Below are 19,282 nucleotides of genomic sequence, written 5' to 3'. Positions count from 1 at the left end.
ATTAGCATACACCAGTTGGCCTTACGTTTTCTAAAACTGTGCTGATAAATGTATCTTGCAGAGTTTTTAATATTTATTTTGCTTGATGTCAGGGTTGTCAGTTCGTCAACGAATGTGTCTTAGCAAATTCATGAGACCTCACAGCAAAACTGATACCACCATGAAATACACGGTTTACTGGGAAAACATCTCCACTTCTCTGAAAATGCCTTCATGACACACAGTAGCTTTGAAGAATCCAAAAAGATTGCTCCGCTTTCTGCAGAGCATATCGTGTCCCATTAATGTCACTGTGATTGGTTAACCACTTACTTCTCGTCGTTTTCTCTCAGAACTTAGTAAACATGCTTACAACCTTTGCTTTTAGAGCCTCAGAAATATCCAGCATTTTCTGATCATTGTTTATCTTGTTTATCATTCGGTATAGCACTCACACTAAGTACATCCTTTGCTGCGAGACAGAAAAGCAATAAATACACATTAATGATAAGATCCAATAGCATGGTCCCTTATTTGACTCAGGCTATCTGGAAACATAGCAAAAGCCTATCTATCCCCTTCCACCATTTTGAAAGATGGCAATATGTCGAGCTTGTGAATGATCCATTGAATGAAACTGACACGATGGGGACAGATGTTTGCATTGTAGGCTTGATGAGGTCACGATGCATGAATATTCATAGCTCAGCATCTTTTGTTCAGAATTTCAACTTCCTTTAGCCGCTGAACAGGCTGGTTGGTCTGAATTCCGGCTATCGTCACCCATAACCAGAGACGTTGACTGTGTTACATCCGTCAAGTGGAACACCATGTGCCACCTGCATGTGCATCCAAGGATACAGCCCTGACAACAGGACGGTCACACACAGAGGGAGGCAGAGGATGATGGGCCATTAGGCCTTGGCTGCAGTCTTCGAAATGGAGAGCCTTTTGACCAGTCCATGAGGATCTTTCACAGAGGCAGCAAGGGTTGATTCCTGTTCAACTGATGTTATGTAAATGCACAATACAAAGTACAGGAGATGCAACCAGAATAAAAAAGCCTGAACAAAATGTATCACTTGTCTGTTTTTTAGCTGGGACTGAACTCATTACTGTTGGAAATAGGGCATTTGTGGGAACACAACCATTTTTTGGTTTGCAATGTAAGCTTCAAATAAGCCATTGCTATGAAACTAAACTAATCCATTCCACACTGTATAATAGCATCTATAATTTCATATTTGGACATTTTTCCTGATTAATTTCTGTGTTGTGCAGCAAGTGTCTGCTCCTAGCAGAGAGAGAGAGAGAGAGAGAGAGAGAGAGAGAGAGAGAGAGAGAGAGAGAGAGAGAGAGAGAGAGAGAGAGAGAGAGAGAGAGAGAGAGAGAGAGAGAGAGAGAGAGAGAGAGAGAGAGAGATGTACTTGTATTGAACCGACACGTTGCAGCCATTAGGACAATCTCCATCCACAACATGTGGATGGAACTCCAATAACACTGAGTTTGTCGTTGTGCTGAAAGTATATTATTCTTCCAATTAATTGGGTCACTGGAACACTTGGATTTGTTACTAACGGTGCTTACTTTGTAAAACCGGGGGGTGCAGGAAACAAAACCACCCGGTCGGGCGCACACACTGCACCTGCAAGCTAAGTATTTGGTTCTCCATGGTGACGCTCCCACTTACGAGCTGTGGCCTGAGAAATAATTAGGTTAATAAAGGAGGCTTTTAATTATAATGGTATTTAGCATCTCTTTCAATGTTTAAACGAAGGCAAAAGATGCAATGCATTCTAACCTTCTCTCGGACACGATAACCTTGTTTCACACAGAGGTTCACACACATCACACACACACCTCGCCGCCAGGGAGTATTTTATTGTGTTTGTTTCACAAACACAGAGTTTTACTCTGAACTGTATTCCCTAAATTTGTCTTATTTAAGGAGCAGTGAGGACATTGCAGAGAGTACTAGGTGGGTGATCATCTAAGACATATTATCGTGAACACTCGTGAAAAACGATTTTGGATTCTCCGCCACTTTATCATACAGAACATAGGCCTACTGCTTACGAAACGAAGAGGAAAAAACGATCAGTTGATAAAAAAGGCGATTCTGCTGTGCAGTGTTCTCTGCGCGGGCTCGGTGTCAGACAGGGAAAGATACCGAGTGTTCCCGATAACAGCCGTGTTCTCAGAACAACGTCTCCTGGTGTGAGAATGTTGACACTCGCATGCTTCAGGCTTCTCTGTATGACCTGTGTGATTGACTTCCCTCTTTTTTATTTTATATCAGATATAAAATCCGTTCAAAATAGACAAACAAACGTTTTACAGGTGACTCCGGCGGGAAAATAAAATAATGACCCAACAGATAACATTAAACGTTGCAGAAAAAGTATATTGACAGATTTTGATAGTGACAAAGGAGGTGTCGGATTCAATCAAATAGGTGCCTGTTGGTCCCAGTACGGAAGGTTCCATATCGTGTCCCGGAAGGATCCGGAACGAATAGACCCTGGCTAATATTTCACTGTTTGCAATGAAATAAGAACCCGGTTGACCCACCTTGTTTGGGAGAGATGATATCCACGCTGCTCTGTCTCAGTTCACTGCACAACTTGAATACCCTTCATTAAGAAGCACATAAATATCCACCAGCTCACACCCACTCCCAAACACACACATCGATTGCTAATGCTTAAAACCGCAGATGCTCATCGACGCAAACAAAAGACGCAGGAATTAAAGTTGCTTGTTTAAAAAAATGCAGTTGGCCTTTGAAAAACAGATGCAATTATGCTTCACTAAACAAAGGGAAAATTGTCAAGATATTGTTTTTTTCTATCATAGTAAAACAAAACACTTTAACTGAATTCAGAGCTTGTCAGCCAGCCTTTTTCTGCTGAAATTAAACATTTAGGTAATGCATGCTGCCGCCTCGCATTCAACAGCCTGGTTCGGTATTGTCCAATACTACAACCACCTCAGCAACATCCCCACATGAGCATAGCTGGGTCTACATGGACGTTAATTTACTTTATAAGCGCACTAACTGAATATTAAATTACTGCTGGGGGCTGGTTGAATTGGGCTCAATAATGATTGAGCTGAACCGACCAGCACATCCAACATTTAGTGAGCATGCATGCCTTTGGGTGGTGCCATGGGCATGCATGATAGAAGCATGTTGACGAACGATCTGTTATTTCCGTGTCTCAACACTGAGAGAAGAGCTAGCCCTCTGCAGAACACATGGTGGTTGGGCTGTGATGGGGTTCTTGGGGGGGGACGGGGGATATGGCCCTGTTTACGCCAGAGAAAAAAGGGTTTTTGAATTTCAAATTGGATTCAAAAACGAATGTGTTTCCAACGAATGGCACACCACACAGGGATAGTTTACTAGAGAACGCAGTTTGATATGCGCACACACAGGTTACCAGGACGAGAGAATATAACCAGGCGTCCTATTGCGAGTCAATCTAGATTGAACATTACGGTATCTCTGGAGGTGGTTCTGAGAAGCGTTGCCTGCATCTCTCGTTCAACCGCTGTCGGTTAGGAAGGCGAAAACATCTGTCATTGCATCGGGATCTCACAACTGTTTTCAATTTGCGATGTGAAGAATACATAGCGGTCATGTTATCAAGGTTTTTGTGTCAAAGTCAGTGTGGGGTCCCACAGCCCTATCTCACCAGATATCTCATCACAGATAACAGAAGGTAGTACTTAGAATAATTAGTATTTCAAACTGTGATGTAGTCACTGCTTCCGGTGTCTGTTTTTTTCCATTGGAAATGAGATATAGACTGAGTCGCTTTTGTTGCACGGGTTCCATGTCTCAACTACAGTATATACCTGTATATTCAGAACATCGACGATAAGCCTGTTAAGTCACTAAAGGATTTTGTTCTGGTTTTTAGTTTAGGTGCCTCTAGTTTGGAGACTATATTTTTGCAGCTCAAACAAGACTTGATGCTTACATATAGGAAAAAAGGTTTGTTGCTTACAGCTGCTTTATATGTTATATGCTCCAAGCATGGTGACACATTTTTTCTTCTTAATGCAATTACTTGTTTGCAGGTAACCTTCACCAAGTCAATGAATGCCCTCTTAATTACTAAAACTTAGCTTCCACGATCCATCATTGCTTATTTATCGTACGAGCTGCGAATTGGCTTTAATCATTTAAGGTTAGCAGTGTTCATGAAATAATTATATAAAATTAGTGTTTGTGTGTGCTTGTGCCTGTGTATGTGTGTGTGTGTGTGTGTGTGTGTGTGTGTGTGTGTGTGTGTGTGTGTTTCTGTGTGTTCGATAAATCCCTCATAGCAAAATGTCAATTAAATGCCGTGCCCACTGGATGTGAGGGAAGGTCATTTTCCTGCAGACATTAGTAAGCTTAAGGATTAGCATTACCCCCCGACCCCCCCCCCCCCCCCCCCCCCCACCCCCAGACACATGCAATGCCTAGCTGACTGTTAGCATGTCAATAAAAACACTGGAATTGTAACAACTTCATTAATTTAATACTTTAATTAAATGTCATCACCTGAATAGAATCAAATTGCATGTACGTCATGTCAAAATATGCTTGTAATATTCTAGCCATCAACAAGAAAAAAAAAGACATTATTATTTTTATTAACACTAAAGAATGACTGGTTTAAACGTAATTCCTGACATTTCTGAGGTAATCCAACCCTTCATGGACTACATGGATGGATGCTGCACGGAGGGGTGTTGGAGGCAGAGGTGGGGTGGCTAACGACCTAACAGGAGGGCTGTGTTTCATTAGTAGTTCCACTTAGCCTCAATTCCCCCTCTACCCTCGGTATTACGTAATAGCATGCCTTGCACGTTGGCCACTTGAGGAGCTGAGTGAAAGTTGGTGGGAGAATTAAATGGAATGCAGCCCTTGTACACTTCCAGCCTAATCTATCGTGGATTGACCGCCACTTGTAGGCTAAGTAGTTGACCACTTTTTACCAATCCTCAGAAATCCCTGCAGACTCATTTGTAGAGCTATGCAAGTTTAACAATGTAACAAATGAGTTCAATAAAGGAAAATATGTTTGTGTGCTGACGACATGTTGGCATTGCAAGTATTGTTGAAGAAACACTTGGCCTTGATCAGTGTGTTCATTTTACATTTAGCAGACGCTTTTATCCAAAGCATCTTACAATAAGTACATTTGTCAGAAGAAAGAGAAACAATATATCGCTGTCGGTACAGTAAGGATGTTCATGATAGAACCAAGTGGCAAGCATCAAGAGTTTAGCGTACGTCACTGCCAACTCACCATGGATGTGTTTTCTGGCACCAATTGCTTAACTACAGTAAACTCTGGGGGATAGACACCTATAGAGCGACCATTTGTGTTGTCTCACTCCTTCAGCCCTCCAAGGGGTCGACCTCACCGAGTTCACTTCAGATTTTCAGATGAATGGAATGACACTTATGTTGGCTCTTGGATTCCCTGGAGGGCAAGTGCCATGGGGAAGTCAACAAAAGTATGTTGAACGACTAATGGAACGCAGCCGATGCCTAGGGGGTGGGGAAGAGATTTGTCTACACAACTCCTAGGGATTTGTGTTCCATTTGTCAATACATTATTGACAAAAGGAAGGGACCTTCTGGTCCAATGAAGGAATCATTTACTTAAATGCCTCATTAATATTTAAATAGCAAAAAGAGACGTGTGTAGATAATAAATATTGCTTGCAAATATAGATACACATTTCAACCATATTCCCAATTATTTTGTCAAACCTCAAATATGTCTGCACCTCAAAGCATTCAACACACTCTTAATGCCATTTAAGGTGCTAACTTAAAAGTGCAAAAATATATATCTATTTGCTCACATTTAATATGAAGGGCTTTTAAAGATCACCTATTTTCTCATCCTAAATCCTCCAATTACCCAGCGTGACAGGGGAATCGTACCCCTTATCGTCCATGGCACTGTATTTCTCCTCATTACGTCACACGGTTATTTCCATACACCAGTCTGAGCCTAAAGTCCACCCACGTTCCTCCTTCAGCCTCTGAAAAAACCTGTCATAGCAACGTCCAAATGTGTGATAGGTGTGGCGTTGAGAGTTATCGACCCCAATAAAAAGTTGAAATAGTAAGAGTCCACCCAAATTCCACCCAAAACACTTGTTTTGGATGAAACTGGTTCAGCTTTGCTCAGCGCACTGCCTGCTCACAACTACCCCCCCCCCCCCCCCCCCCCCCCCCGACCCTGCAGATTCACTCTGTACATCATCATGGATGATGCCATCTAACATAGCCATGGAAATGCAGCGCTTCAAACTCCCTAAACATGTATCAAGCTTAAGAAATGAAGAAAGTGGTTGATTTTAGATCATCAAGAAAACTTCAATCTTATTGCTTGGATGTGACTCAACAGGTCAGCCAAACCAGGGACAATATAGTTTGATAGTTGAGCGCAGCGTCACTGGTGGACAATCCAAGCTGTCCGCTACACCCAAGTTAGCATCCACGCTATGTTGGGCTATAACTCTAAACTCCATAGGAATACATTGTCAACGCTACCGTTGAAAACTGATCTTGTGTTCTTGTGTATCATACAGGGAAGGAGTTAATCTAACAATTGTAAGTGCGTTGCACTTGGTTCTATGAATATCCTTACTGTACAGTTATATATGGTTGTTTCTCTTCTGACAAATGTGCTTATTGTAAATCGCTTTGGATAAAAGTGAAATGTAAATGTTTTTTGTCTTCAAGCTGTCAGAGTGTTCAGCACTGCTCCCTGTCATCCTACACCTCAAAGTCTGCAGCCACCTACTTTCTGCCCCTTCACAACATGTTTTTGAACTTCAACAGATGTCTTCAACCTGTGCTGTAGGTGGCCCAATACTGGGAGGCTTAGACAGCTTTTTACAGGGTCATGTGCCACCCCAAACCAAATGGATGAAGTGGATAAAGTATTCATATTGCTGTGTTTGGATGAGCTTGTTTTCAGGAAAGATACTGAGGCTGGGCTAGTATTAAAGCAAGTTATCCTTTCAGAAGGTCAGCATAGATACTGTTGGACACTAACACAATGCCTGGCAGTGCGGGAACACGATAATACAATTGAAAATGTGTCTGTGATGTGTTCTATTCATATAGTATCTACACACGCTTCCATTCCAGTTATAAACTGAAAACACCAAGCACCAATAATTAATTTTCTAATCTGATCCAACTCTCACACTAATTATCTATCTTAAAACAGATATCAGATCGCTGATAAATCAGCAATGTGCAAACCTGTTTGATGAACGGAGTCCCTTCCTATCTTAAATCAGCCGAACGATGCCTTAACAAAGTGTCTGGAGAGACACACTACAGCACCGGAGGGCCAACACCAGAGGAGCCATCTGTGTGTTTTGTATGTAGCCATGTGTGTTGATATGACACGAGAGAGCACTAATCTAGGAATGTGTCCCAGGGACGAGCCTGGAGAAGGGAGCACTGTGAGCAGTCGGGGCGGAAATCGATGCACATCAGAAGAATAAATGGGCTAATCACTCAGACAGTAAGCCACATCGAACGAGTGGCAACAGGCCACAGCAACATTACATTCAAAACAGACACGCGAGAGAGAGTGTGCAGATTACCTAAGGTCACGATGTCTACCCGGGAACATAAGAACCGATGGCCTGGAACCAAATGTACATGTGTTTGTGCCGAGACCTGCTGCTGCATGCAAATCATCCGTCGCAAACCACTTGTGTTGCCTCTTCTTTCTCCGGGAATATACTGCATAAAGCTTGATCTTTGATGGTTGAAGGGGTCGCCGTGGTCTGAACACAGTTAACAGCGTCAGTGCCTCATTCCTCTTCACGCCATGTTGGTTCAACTCAAGCCCTCTCCTCCGTACTCTAGCCTTCGCTATACTCACACACTCCAACATACAAACGCCTACGTCAACCCATATTATCCATTGACTCACAAGGATTACTTTTGTGGTTGAACAGAAAAGTCGTTAGCCTTCATCTAAATACTCAGTTGATGAATAGATTAGAGACAAAGTCAACTAATGTCTGCAGACTTTGTTATTTCTCCTGTCAGACCATGAATAGTTGTACTGTTGCTTGGAGACCGGATTATTATTATATTATATTAGGTCCTTCCCCAGTAGCTCGGCTCTAGATCATCACTGGTTGAAAACGTGTGTGGTTACTGACATAACATCATGTTACGTCAATCATGATGTTCATAAGCCACTAGTCACAACTAGTTTGTTCTCTGCCGAATGTTGGTGGACGTTTTTGTAACATTTCTATCGAGAACAGTGCCCCCCCCCCTACCCCCCCCCCCCCCCCCCGAGTGTGTGACAGGGAAGGGAAGGGAAATTGGTATCCACGTCAAGAACAGGAACGCAGTGATGGAAGGAAAACGTGGCAGCCGGTCATTACTGGCCACTTTAGAACCTTGCATTATGGGAAGACAGCAGGGACACAGGACGTCCACCATGGAGACAGATGATGCTCAAAGAGCCCACACACTTTAGGAAGCGAAGGAAACAGCTTGATTTGTTGTGGTGCTCACCCGTTTTTGCCTTACATGTAGCGTTCGCACTTTGTTAGGTCTCAGCTGGACTGGGCCGAAGGAGAATCTGAGGTGCCCTGCCGTGTGAACGTGAGATAGCGCAGACACACGTGTCGCTCTTTGCATTGTTAAGATGTGAGCTACAGTTAGTACAAACATACATCTCCCTCTCCCTCTCCCCATTCATGCTCCTTTAGCGACAGACTTAAAACCACGTTGCTATGGATCTATCTTTATCTCTTTGTTGCTCACTCTCTATTTTTATCTATCTATCTGACTGTCTATCTATTTGAGTAGTTATCATCCATCTATCAACATCCATGCATACATACATGCATACATACATACATACATACATACATACATACATACATACATACATACATACATACATACATACATACATATAAACATACTGTACATGCATACATACATGCATACATATAAACATGCATGAGTAGATACATACATATAACACACAACACCACTGATGAACCAAGAGTGGAGATAATGAACCAACAGATGAGATAATAAAACTAAATGTTAACAAGGGGGAAATGGAAAAATACAGATCAAACTTGAGTCTGACTACACAAATGCGCAGACACGCACACACACACACGCACACGCACACTATGCAAGTCTGGGCTTATAGGCTTTCGCCGGGCATGATTGTTGTTTTTACGGTGGCATCCATGTTGTGGAATAGCGTGCCTCACTGTGCCCCCATCTGTGTCTCTGCCTCCACTCCCAGGTCTACAGGGTGGCTGTGAACACCATGTCGGCACTGGGAGCTGCCAGTCATCTTGCCTCGGCTCGGTCCTTTTCATGCACGGTGGGCCCTTGAAGCTTGTGGCTCTAGAGAATGCGGTCTAGCCACTCTAAAAGATTTACAATCGGGAATATTTATTTTTCGAAGCACTACTCTTGATTTCTTTTACAGTATATTTTAAACTGTAGAATAAATCATATAACCTTTCAATATTGGCATACTTTTTTCACGGGCTTATTCTCTTTTCTTTAAATAGGCCTATAATGTGTCTTTGTAATTCAATTTTAACTCATATATTCACCATATTGTATCTGTCACCTAAAGAGAGAGATGGATTTTCGTTCATCTTGGTTAACGTTATGTTCAAGCCACTTTTCCAAAGAGCTGATTCAACATGCTTCACAATCAGAATTAATTAAAACATTTCATTACCTCTCCTGGAACCGTCACCTTATCGTGGTTTGCATGTCCCTGTGAACCTGAGAGCTGTGTTGTCTGGAGCCTTGTGCTCCTGGTAGGGTCTCTCATGGCAGAGTGGTCTCAGGTGAGGGGCCAGACTAAGAATGGTTCAAAAAACTCCAATGAATAACGGAAAAAGAGGAGATGTGACCCGGCCCGGAGGAAGCCCGGGGCCCCCGTCTGGAGCCAGGCCCAGACGGAGGGCTCGATGGCGAGCGCCTGGTGGCCGGGTTTGCCACGGAGCCCGGTCGGGCACAGCCCCAACAAACTACGTGGCACCCCCCCTCTCTGCATCCCATGGGCCCACCACCTGTGGGAAGACCCGTTGGGGTCGGGTGCGCAGCCACATGGGTGGCAGCGAAGGTCAGGGGTCTCGACGGACCAGACCCGGGCGGCAGAAGCTGGCTCTGGGGACGTGGAACGTCACCTCGCTGTGGGGAAAGGAACCGGAGCTTGTGAGGGAGGTGGAGCACTATCAGTTAGATCTGGTGGGGCTTACCTCCACGCACAGTCTCAGCTCTGGTACCGTACTCCTGGATAAGGGTTGGACTCTATTCTTCTCCGGAGTTGCCGAGGGCGTGAGGCGCCGGGCGGGTGTGGGGATACTCATCCTCCAACACCGCGCTGAGTGCCGCGGTGTTGGAGTTTACCCCGGTAGACGAGAGGGTCGCCTCCCTGCGCCTAAGGGTTGTAGGGGGGAAAACTCTGACTGTTGTTTGTGCGTATGCACCAAACAGCAGCTCAGAGTACTCGGCCTTCTTGGAGACCCTGAATGGAGTCCTGTATGGGGCTCCAGTAGGGGACTCCGTAGTTCTGCTGGGAGACTTCAACGCCCACGTGGGCAACGATGGAGACACCTGGAGAGGCGTGGTGGGGAGGAACGGCCTCACTGATCTAAACCCGAGTGGTCGTTTGTTATTGGACTTCTGTGCTAGTCATGGATTATCCATAACAAACACCATGTTCGAACATAAGGGTGCTCATAAGTGTACCTGGTACCAGAGTACCCTAGGCCGAAGATCGATGATCGATTTCGTGATCGTGTCATCTGATCTGAGGCCGCATGTTTTGGACACTCGGGTAAAGAGAGGGGCGGAACTGTCAACCGACCACCATCTGGTTGTGAGTTGGATCAGGGAATGGGGGAAATTTCCGGATAGACCTGGTAAGCCCAAACGAGTAGTGCGGGTGAACTGGAAACGTCTGGAGGAAGCCCCCGTCCTAGGTATCTTCAACCCACACCTCCGGCGGAGCTTTTCTGGCATTCCTGTGGAGGTTGGGGGCATTGAGCCGGAGTGGGCGGTGTTCAAAGCCTCCATTGCTGAAGCTGCGGTGGCTAGCTGTGGCCTCAGGGTCTTAGGCTCCTCAAGGGGCGGTAACCCTCGGACACCATGGTGGACACCGGTGGTCAGGGAAGCCGTCTGACTGAAGAAGGAGGCCTTCCGGGATATGATATTCTGGAGGACTCCTGACTCGGTTGCAGGGTACCGACAGGCTCGAAGGGCTGCAGCGGCTGCCGTGTCGGAGGCTAAGCAGCGGGTGTGGGAGAAGTTCGGAGAGGCCATGGAGAAGGACTTTCGGTCGGCACCAAAGTGTTTCTGGAAGACTATCCGGCACCTCAGGAGGGGGAAACGGGGAACCATCCAAGCTGTGTACAGTAAGGATGGGACTCTGTTGACCTCAACTGAGGAGGTCGTCGGACGTTGGAAGGAACACTTTGAGGAACTCCTGAATCCGAATAACACGCCCTCTATGTTGGAGGCAGAGCTCGAGGTTGATGGTGTTTCGTCGTCAATTTCCCTGGTGGAGGTCACTGAGGTAGTTAAACATCTCCGCAGTGGCAAAGCCCCAGGGATTGATGAGATCCAGCCAGAAATGCTAAAGGCTCTGGGTGTTGAGGGGCTGTCATGGTTGACACGCCTATTCAACATCGCGTGGGAGTCGGGTACAGTGCCAAAGGAGTGGCAAACCGGGGTGGTGGTTCCCCTGTTCAAAAAGGGGGACCAGAGAGTGTGTGCCAATTACCGGGGTATCACACTTCTCAGCCTCCCTGGTAAAGTCTACTCCAAGGTGCTGGAAAGGAGGGTTCGGCCGATCGTCGAACCTCAGATTGAAGAGGAACAATGCGGTTTTCGCCCCGGACGTGGAACTACGGACCAGCTCTTCACTCTCGCAAGGATCCTGGAGGGGGCCTGGGAGTATGCCCATCCGGTCTACATGTGTTTGGTGGATCTGGAGAAGGCGTATGACCGGGTCCCCCGGGAGAAACTGTGGGAGGTGCTGCGGGAGTATGGGGTAAGGGGGTCTATCCTCAGGGCCATCCAATCTTTGTACTCCCAAAGCGAGAGCTGTGTTCGTGTTCTCGGCAGCCAGTCAGTTTCGTTCTCAGTGGGTGCTGGTCTCCGCCAGGGCTGCGCCTTGTCACCAATCCTGTTTGTGATATACATGGACAGGATATCGAGGCGTAGTCGTGGTGGGGAGGGGTTGCAGTTCGGTGGTCTGAGGATCTCGTCAGTGCTTTTTGCAGATGATGTGGTCCTCATTGGATCATCGGCCTGTGACCTTCAGCACTCACTGGATCGGCTGGCGGCCGAGTGTGAAGCGGCTGGGATGAGGATCAGCACCGCTAAATCTGAGGCCATGACTCTTAGCAGGAAACCGGTGGATTGCTTACTCCGGGTAGGAAATGAGTCCTTAGCCCAAGTGAAGGAGTTCAAGTACCTCGGGGTCTTGTTCGCGAGTGAGGGTACTATGGAGCGTGAGATTGGCCGGAGAATCGGAGCAGCGGGGGCGGTGTTGCGTTCGCTTTACCGCACCATTGTAACGAAAAGAGAGCTGAGCCGCAAGGCAAAGCTCTCGATCTACCGGTCGATCTTCGTTCCTATCCTCACCTATGGTCATGAGGGCTGGGTGATGACCGAAAGGACGAGATCGCGGGTACAAGCGGCCGAGATGAGTTTTCTCAGAAGGGTGGCTGGCGTCTCCCTTAGGGATAGGGTGAGAAGCTCAGCCATCCGTGAGGAACTCGGATTAGAGCCGCTGCTCCTTTACTTAGAAAGGAGTCAGCTGAGGTGGTTCGGGCATCTGGTAAGGATGCCCACTGGGCGCCTTCCTTGGGAGGTGTTGCAGGCACGTCCAGTGGGGAGGAGACCTCGGGGAAGACCCAGGACTAGGTGGAGAGATTATATCTCAACACTGGCCTGGGAACGCCTCGGGATCCCCCTGTCAGAGCTGGTCAATGTGGCCCGGGAAAGGGAAGTCTGGGGCTCCCTGCTCCCCCCGCGACCCGACCCCGGATAAGCGGATGACGATGAGGATGAGGATTTCATTACCGTTATTATTAAATTAAATCTTCCTCCACTTTCTTCTCCTCTTCTTCATCTTCTCTTATTTGACTTCTTTCTCCAACTCTGTTCTTCCTTTTTTAATTATTAATTTTATTATAATTCATTATGTTCGTTGCATATTGGCATCAAGTGCCTTTATACCAAATTAATTTAAATGATGCAACATCCAATCTCCCTATTTATGCGAAAAAACACAAGAAATCCTGACATTGCTTGACTTGCGTCTGCATCTCCATTGTTCCCTGTCTATTTTACAAGAGGCATCAGGCTCTCAGGTTTGCTCTCTGTCATCTTGTGCTGCCTGATGTCCTCCAGTGACGGCTGCCTTTTACTGTTCTTTGCCGTCCTGTTTGCGGCCTCGCTCTATTTGATCCACTGCCTAATGTTCTCGATGAGCATGTGACAGGGCGCACTATACTCTCCATTAGGGCTCAACAGATTGACGGCTCTGACAGCGGAAAGGCAAAGGGGACGGCAGGGAAAGGTTTACCTCCAAGAACAGAATCGACGGCACTGTCCACGTCGTCAGCCGTCGTCTGCGATGTGCCTTGCATTGTGTGCTTTTAATTTGGTGATGTGATGAGTGTGTGCGGAGACGTTCCCTTGAAGTGGGATGTGTGTCTCGTCGTGTGGTTAGGCTTTTGATGAATGGTTTGTTTTTCCCCAGGATAGCGTGTTTCCTCTACAGAGAGATCACCTCTCAAATCAAGCGTTGCGAGTGCGGTAAAGTTAATAGAAGTAACAGAGGACGTGGGGTCAACTGGGTTGTAATGTAGCTAAGCAGTGCAAAATCATATTAATCTATTCGCAGCATTTGAGGAGGGGTTCAAACGAGATTATTGAACGGAAATGTGAACGTAAAGAAATGTGTGTGCTTGGTAAACATAATAAATATAACTTAGTGCTAAAGCCATCGAGGCACAGATATTACACATGGTTTACTAAACAAGCGTCCTTCCTCCTCATTCTGTCTGTTTCTCACATCACTTTCTGCTTTCATTTTTCTCTGTGACCAAACCTCATGGGCAATTCCGAACTTATTTTCCGTTGGAGCCTGCGTCAACTGATACTTCAACGGTTGTCCTCACTGTATGGCGAGCAATTTGTATTATGTTTTACAGCATTCCCCGGTTGTCTCTTATCATTAGCTAGAGATGTGTTCTGCCGCTGTGTGCGTCAGCCTCGATGTTGTGTGTCATGTTGTTTACATTGTGTGTTGGCGATACTTCCTGCATCAGCCCACCGCTTCAACCGCATCCCCAGAACCTCAATCCTTTCGACCACTAGGATCAAGACAAATTAATCCTGTGTCTTCGAGGTCAGATAAGGTATCTGAGATGCCAGTGTTTAACAAGTCCTGACTTATCACAAGATAAAGGTTTGTGTATCGTGTGTGTGTGTCTTTGTGTGTGTGTGTGTGTGTGTCTTGTTATCTGTTATATATGTGATTCCTCAGTTCAGTTTTACCTCAGCCAAACACAAATCAAGATGATTGATTCGAAACTCGGCTCAGAAGACACATTGCTTCATTGCCTCAAAGAATAGAAACACCAGTCAGCAAAAACACACACACACGCACACATATATATATATATGTATATATATATATATATATATAGGAGAGGATAATTATGGCCAGGACATATCCAATATACAATGTTATTCTACCTAGGCTTTGGATTTCCTATCTATTTAGTTTCATTTTTCATTTAGAATATTGAAGACAGCCATCAGGCGATGCATATATGCCAACCTCTATGAATTGTTGCATTTGTAAATGTTACAACACACACATATATATATATATATATATATATATATATATATATACATGATATGTGATGCAAAGGCGTACACAGAGGCAACATATTCCGCAGTGAACAATCACTGCCTTTTCAAAACAAACTTATGTGTCATTGCTGACGCAACCCATTCCTGCTGGTGTTATTTTCTCCCTTCCCATTCAACTCAGCGCATTGCTTCATGGAAGTGAATTTATTCTTACAAGGACAGACCTGTCAGATGTTACATTTTGTGAATACGCTACTATAACAAATACTGAATACATTCCTTCTGCTCAAGGACTGTATACAAAAAGCGTAAAGTTCTGGGTCGGAAACACGGAAAACAAACTCAGAATACAATTAACTCTGTTGTCAATGGACATTTGTAATATCCATGGTATAGAACTTTATTGGCGGATAGCACTGTATGGGGACTTCTGCTATTCAATTAGTGAATTTGCCTGCTTCCTTCCATCAGCAGAATATTAACATTTCCTTTTCTACCTACCATACAGTATGTTTTTGACTGATAAGGACTGACAATGAACTCCACCGTCGTAGAAAACGTTTTATTATAGTGTAAGACATCACAACTTCAGCCATTAATGTCGGAGCACCAGTATGGACAGGCAATCGTGGAGGCTGACAAAAAGACAAAAAGAGTCACCACCCATCTCCAGTCATCGACCCAGGCTCGGCTGCCCTTCTCCGCATCCAGGGTCGATCAGGGACAAGGGGCCTTGTGGGAAATAAGCGGCCGGAGTCAGGAACTCTGGGCTGGATGGATGGGCTGATCGGGGCCGACAGGGCGGAGTGAGATCCATCGCGCTGCAAAACAAATCCAGTCAAGTGTAGTTTTGGTGGCAAGCGGTTGTTCATAACAAGCCAGACACAATATACACCATCCCCTCTGGTTTCAGAACAGCTCTCCCTCAAGGAGGGATGCGTCTCTTCCTGATACGTCTATCAGGGGAATGCTCCTGGCTGTGGAAGACGGATGAATACTAAACGTTACATAGAGATGCTCCCAGACAACATCCTGCCCTGCACCAGGCAGTATGAGAGACAGGCGGTGAGGGACAGGCGGTGACAGACGGTAGGCGTGATAGGTGGTAGGTGAGGCAGGTGGTAGGTGAGACAGGTATTAGTGGGAGACAGGCGGTCAGGGAGACATGCAGTAAGGGAGACAGGCAATCGGTGAGGCAGGCGGTAGGTGGGACAGGCGGTAAGGGAAACAGGCAACAAGGTACAGGCGGTAATGGAGACAGGAGGTAAGGGAGAGACAGGTGGTAGGTGGGGCAGGTGTTAGGGGGAGTCAGGCGATATGTGAGACAGGTGTTAGGGGGAGAAGGTCGGTAGGTGAGACAGGTGCTTGGGGGATACAATCTGAGGGCGAGACAGGCAGTCAGAAGTTCATCAGCTCTGTTTTTGCCAGGAAATATCAGCCCGTTAGAATTGAGCACCTGGGTTTACTCCACAACTTCCTCTTAAAGTACAACTAGAGATGTGACAAGTGCAATCAATTGTGAGTCCATCGGTGGCAGCGTGCTGGACAGCAGGGCCAGATGCTATCTGTGTAGATCGGGAAAGGAACAATCAGTTCACCATTACGGTAAGTGGTCGGAAAATGTGGAAAATGCAAGATTCTGATTTACTACAAGTATGTCATCAGCCACTACATCTAATCAGCAAGATCTACCAGGGTTGAGTGACTCTAATGAATGGATTTGGATCAGTTGTGGGAACCAAGACATTTATTGGTGGTTGGCTTTTAGATACAGCAAAATATGGATTCTTGACTAAAACCACATAACAAAAAGAAAACATCTTTGATTGTGTCAGCAATGTTTAACATTGGTCTTAAATTACTGAATGTTTGCCTAGAACTATTTTAATCATCGTCCTATTATTCTTAATGTCATTCTAAATCCGGAAGCTTATTATAAAGTAAAGTCTTTACAGTTACAATTAATGAAAGAGCTGCGGAGAGTGAACCACAAACGTTTTGAATAATCCATTTAATCCAATAATCTGACAAATAATATTAATACGTAAGGTATATTGGGTAGGGATTGCTTGAATCTTTGTGTCTGTTGAAGGGTTTCCTTTTTGTATTTTAAGCAATATGTTCCGCAAAATATTTTTTTTTCGAATCAAAAGGTTGAGTAATTGAAGGTTTTCCATTTAGGTTCTTAGCGAATGCATACATGTATATATTCTTAATATACAATGCTAATACCCCGTAATAATGATTGTCAACATTCAAGTAAAAATCATATAATTAGAATGCAGCCATCTAGGGATTTTCCTCAAACTAATTCTGCTAGGGATGAGATTACTCTTCCAAAGCATACCAAAGATATGGACCGGGTTACCCTGGAGGGGAGAGCGTCAGTAATGGGGAATTCCTGCTTGAAATGGATGATCAATGAAATGAAATGGAAGCCATCTGTTTCCGTCAAGAGGACATTAAACATATTGAGGAAAGCGTAAATCATTACAGAAATGTTTAAATTCCTGACTGTAGGATGACCTTGGGGGTAAGATAATCAAGGCTCGAAGCAGGGAGGTCAGCCTAAGTTCAACCGCAAACGTAAATGATGCATCGCCACAGGCAAAGTATCCGCGCTAACAGCTTGTGGTTTCAAAGGGAAATGACTCCTGATGTTGATGCTCTGAGGTATGTGTTCACATAGGTCACCTTAAACAAAATAGCACTTCTTTGATCACAAAGAAACTGCACTGCCAACCCCCATGGTTTCTTTATCATGAAGCTCAACCATTTACTGATTCAATATGTATTTTACCATGTAAACGTATGCTTTTCTGGACGGAAGTGAACAGCCGCATCATATTCATGTTTATCACAACAGTGATACGTTGTGAGTGTGATTTTCCCTGGAAAATACAGTGTCTACAGTGAATGCAACGTTTCAATGAGATGTTCCACATTGTTGAATTATTGTTGAAGCTAATAGAACACTGAACCTGAGTTGTAATCAAGGCTTATACTATGTTTGCAGTCGTACGTACGATCTACTAAAATGAAGGGCAGCATGGGAATAATTAAACAAACCCCACACACCATACTGGAAGCTCCGCCTGTTTTCATTTAATTTGCTGGTTTATTGCATGGAGATGCTTCACTTAAAAAGCCCCTGGGGAACTAGAAGCCTTGCCCATCTACTAAAATAGTTGGACCTATTGGCAGTTAAAAATAACACCGTCCACCGGGGATACCTTTATTATGAAGCAGTCCATTTTATTGCTGGCAGTTTTTGATGCTGGATTACCACATTATTTTCTTCCCACAAAATCTTCTTAAAAATAGTTTTCCCCACATATTTTATGCAACTTTAATTTCATATGCGGTCACTCTTTTCTTGAATGACTTTAAATGTTAGACTTTACTATTCATAACTAGAGTAATGCACTGTTCAAAGGCGATTCTGTATAAATAGGGTTACATATATATTGGTAGTGATATCTATGTATTGCTGTATGTACCCAACAGCAAATTATTACTATCATCCATCACCTAACAGTCATTATATTTCAAAAAATCTATTCCCACTAAATTACAATGCAACAGTAAGATACATTCTAACAGATGTATCTTTAATCAACATTTGTTATTATTAGAAATGTTGGTATGAGTATAGTATTGTTTGACTCCCAGCCAAAAGGTTTTTGGTCCAATAGGTACCTACCTATTCCTGTTTGTCACTTTGGATTAAATACTCAATAGACAACAACAATAACAATATACGCCGAAATAGTAATTGTTTCTATGCACTTCCAGTTGCATTAAATAGTGAATGCAATTGTGCTTCCGAAACAGCCTGTAACCCATCGCACCCATTAGGTCGTAGATCCCATTCGGTTCTTGAAAAAGGGACATTTCATTGCAAATGATCTATACTATAGTATGCATTGACTATGCACAAGTACCATGAATTTTGTATGGACCTGAATTGCGTTTTTCATTTCAGTTATCCATTAAACACAATGGTTTACCCCCAGTCACATGTACCCTTATTGTTGAACCGACAATGAGCTAATATCCTCAAGTGCAGCAAGGAGGAGGATTAACACGACATTCTTCTAACTAACAGCTTGAAATAGCTGAACACAATTAATCCCATCCTCCAATCCACCAAGAACAATACCCAGATATATCAAACAAACAAATGACTCCCCAAACATACTCTCTCAAACATCAGATGAAAGCTTTGGCGGGTTGAAATGGGACAAGTTTCTATATTAAGCACGAGCCAAAACATGTTTTACTAAGTCTCTTCTACTCTGTGTTCCCAGGGCCGGGGGTGGCTGCCAGACAGACCAAGTGGCCTGGCACTGGCTGCTTTCT

Source organism: Gadus morhua, chromosome 9 (assembly GCF_902167405.1).
Source record: "Gadus morhua chromosome 9, gadMor3.0, whole genome shotgun sequence".
Taxonomy (NCBI): domain Eukaryota; kingdom Metazoa; phylum Chordata; class Actinopteri; order Gadiformes; family Gadidae; genus Gadus; species Gadus morhua.
Note: the sequence above shows the minus strand (reverse complement) of the source record.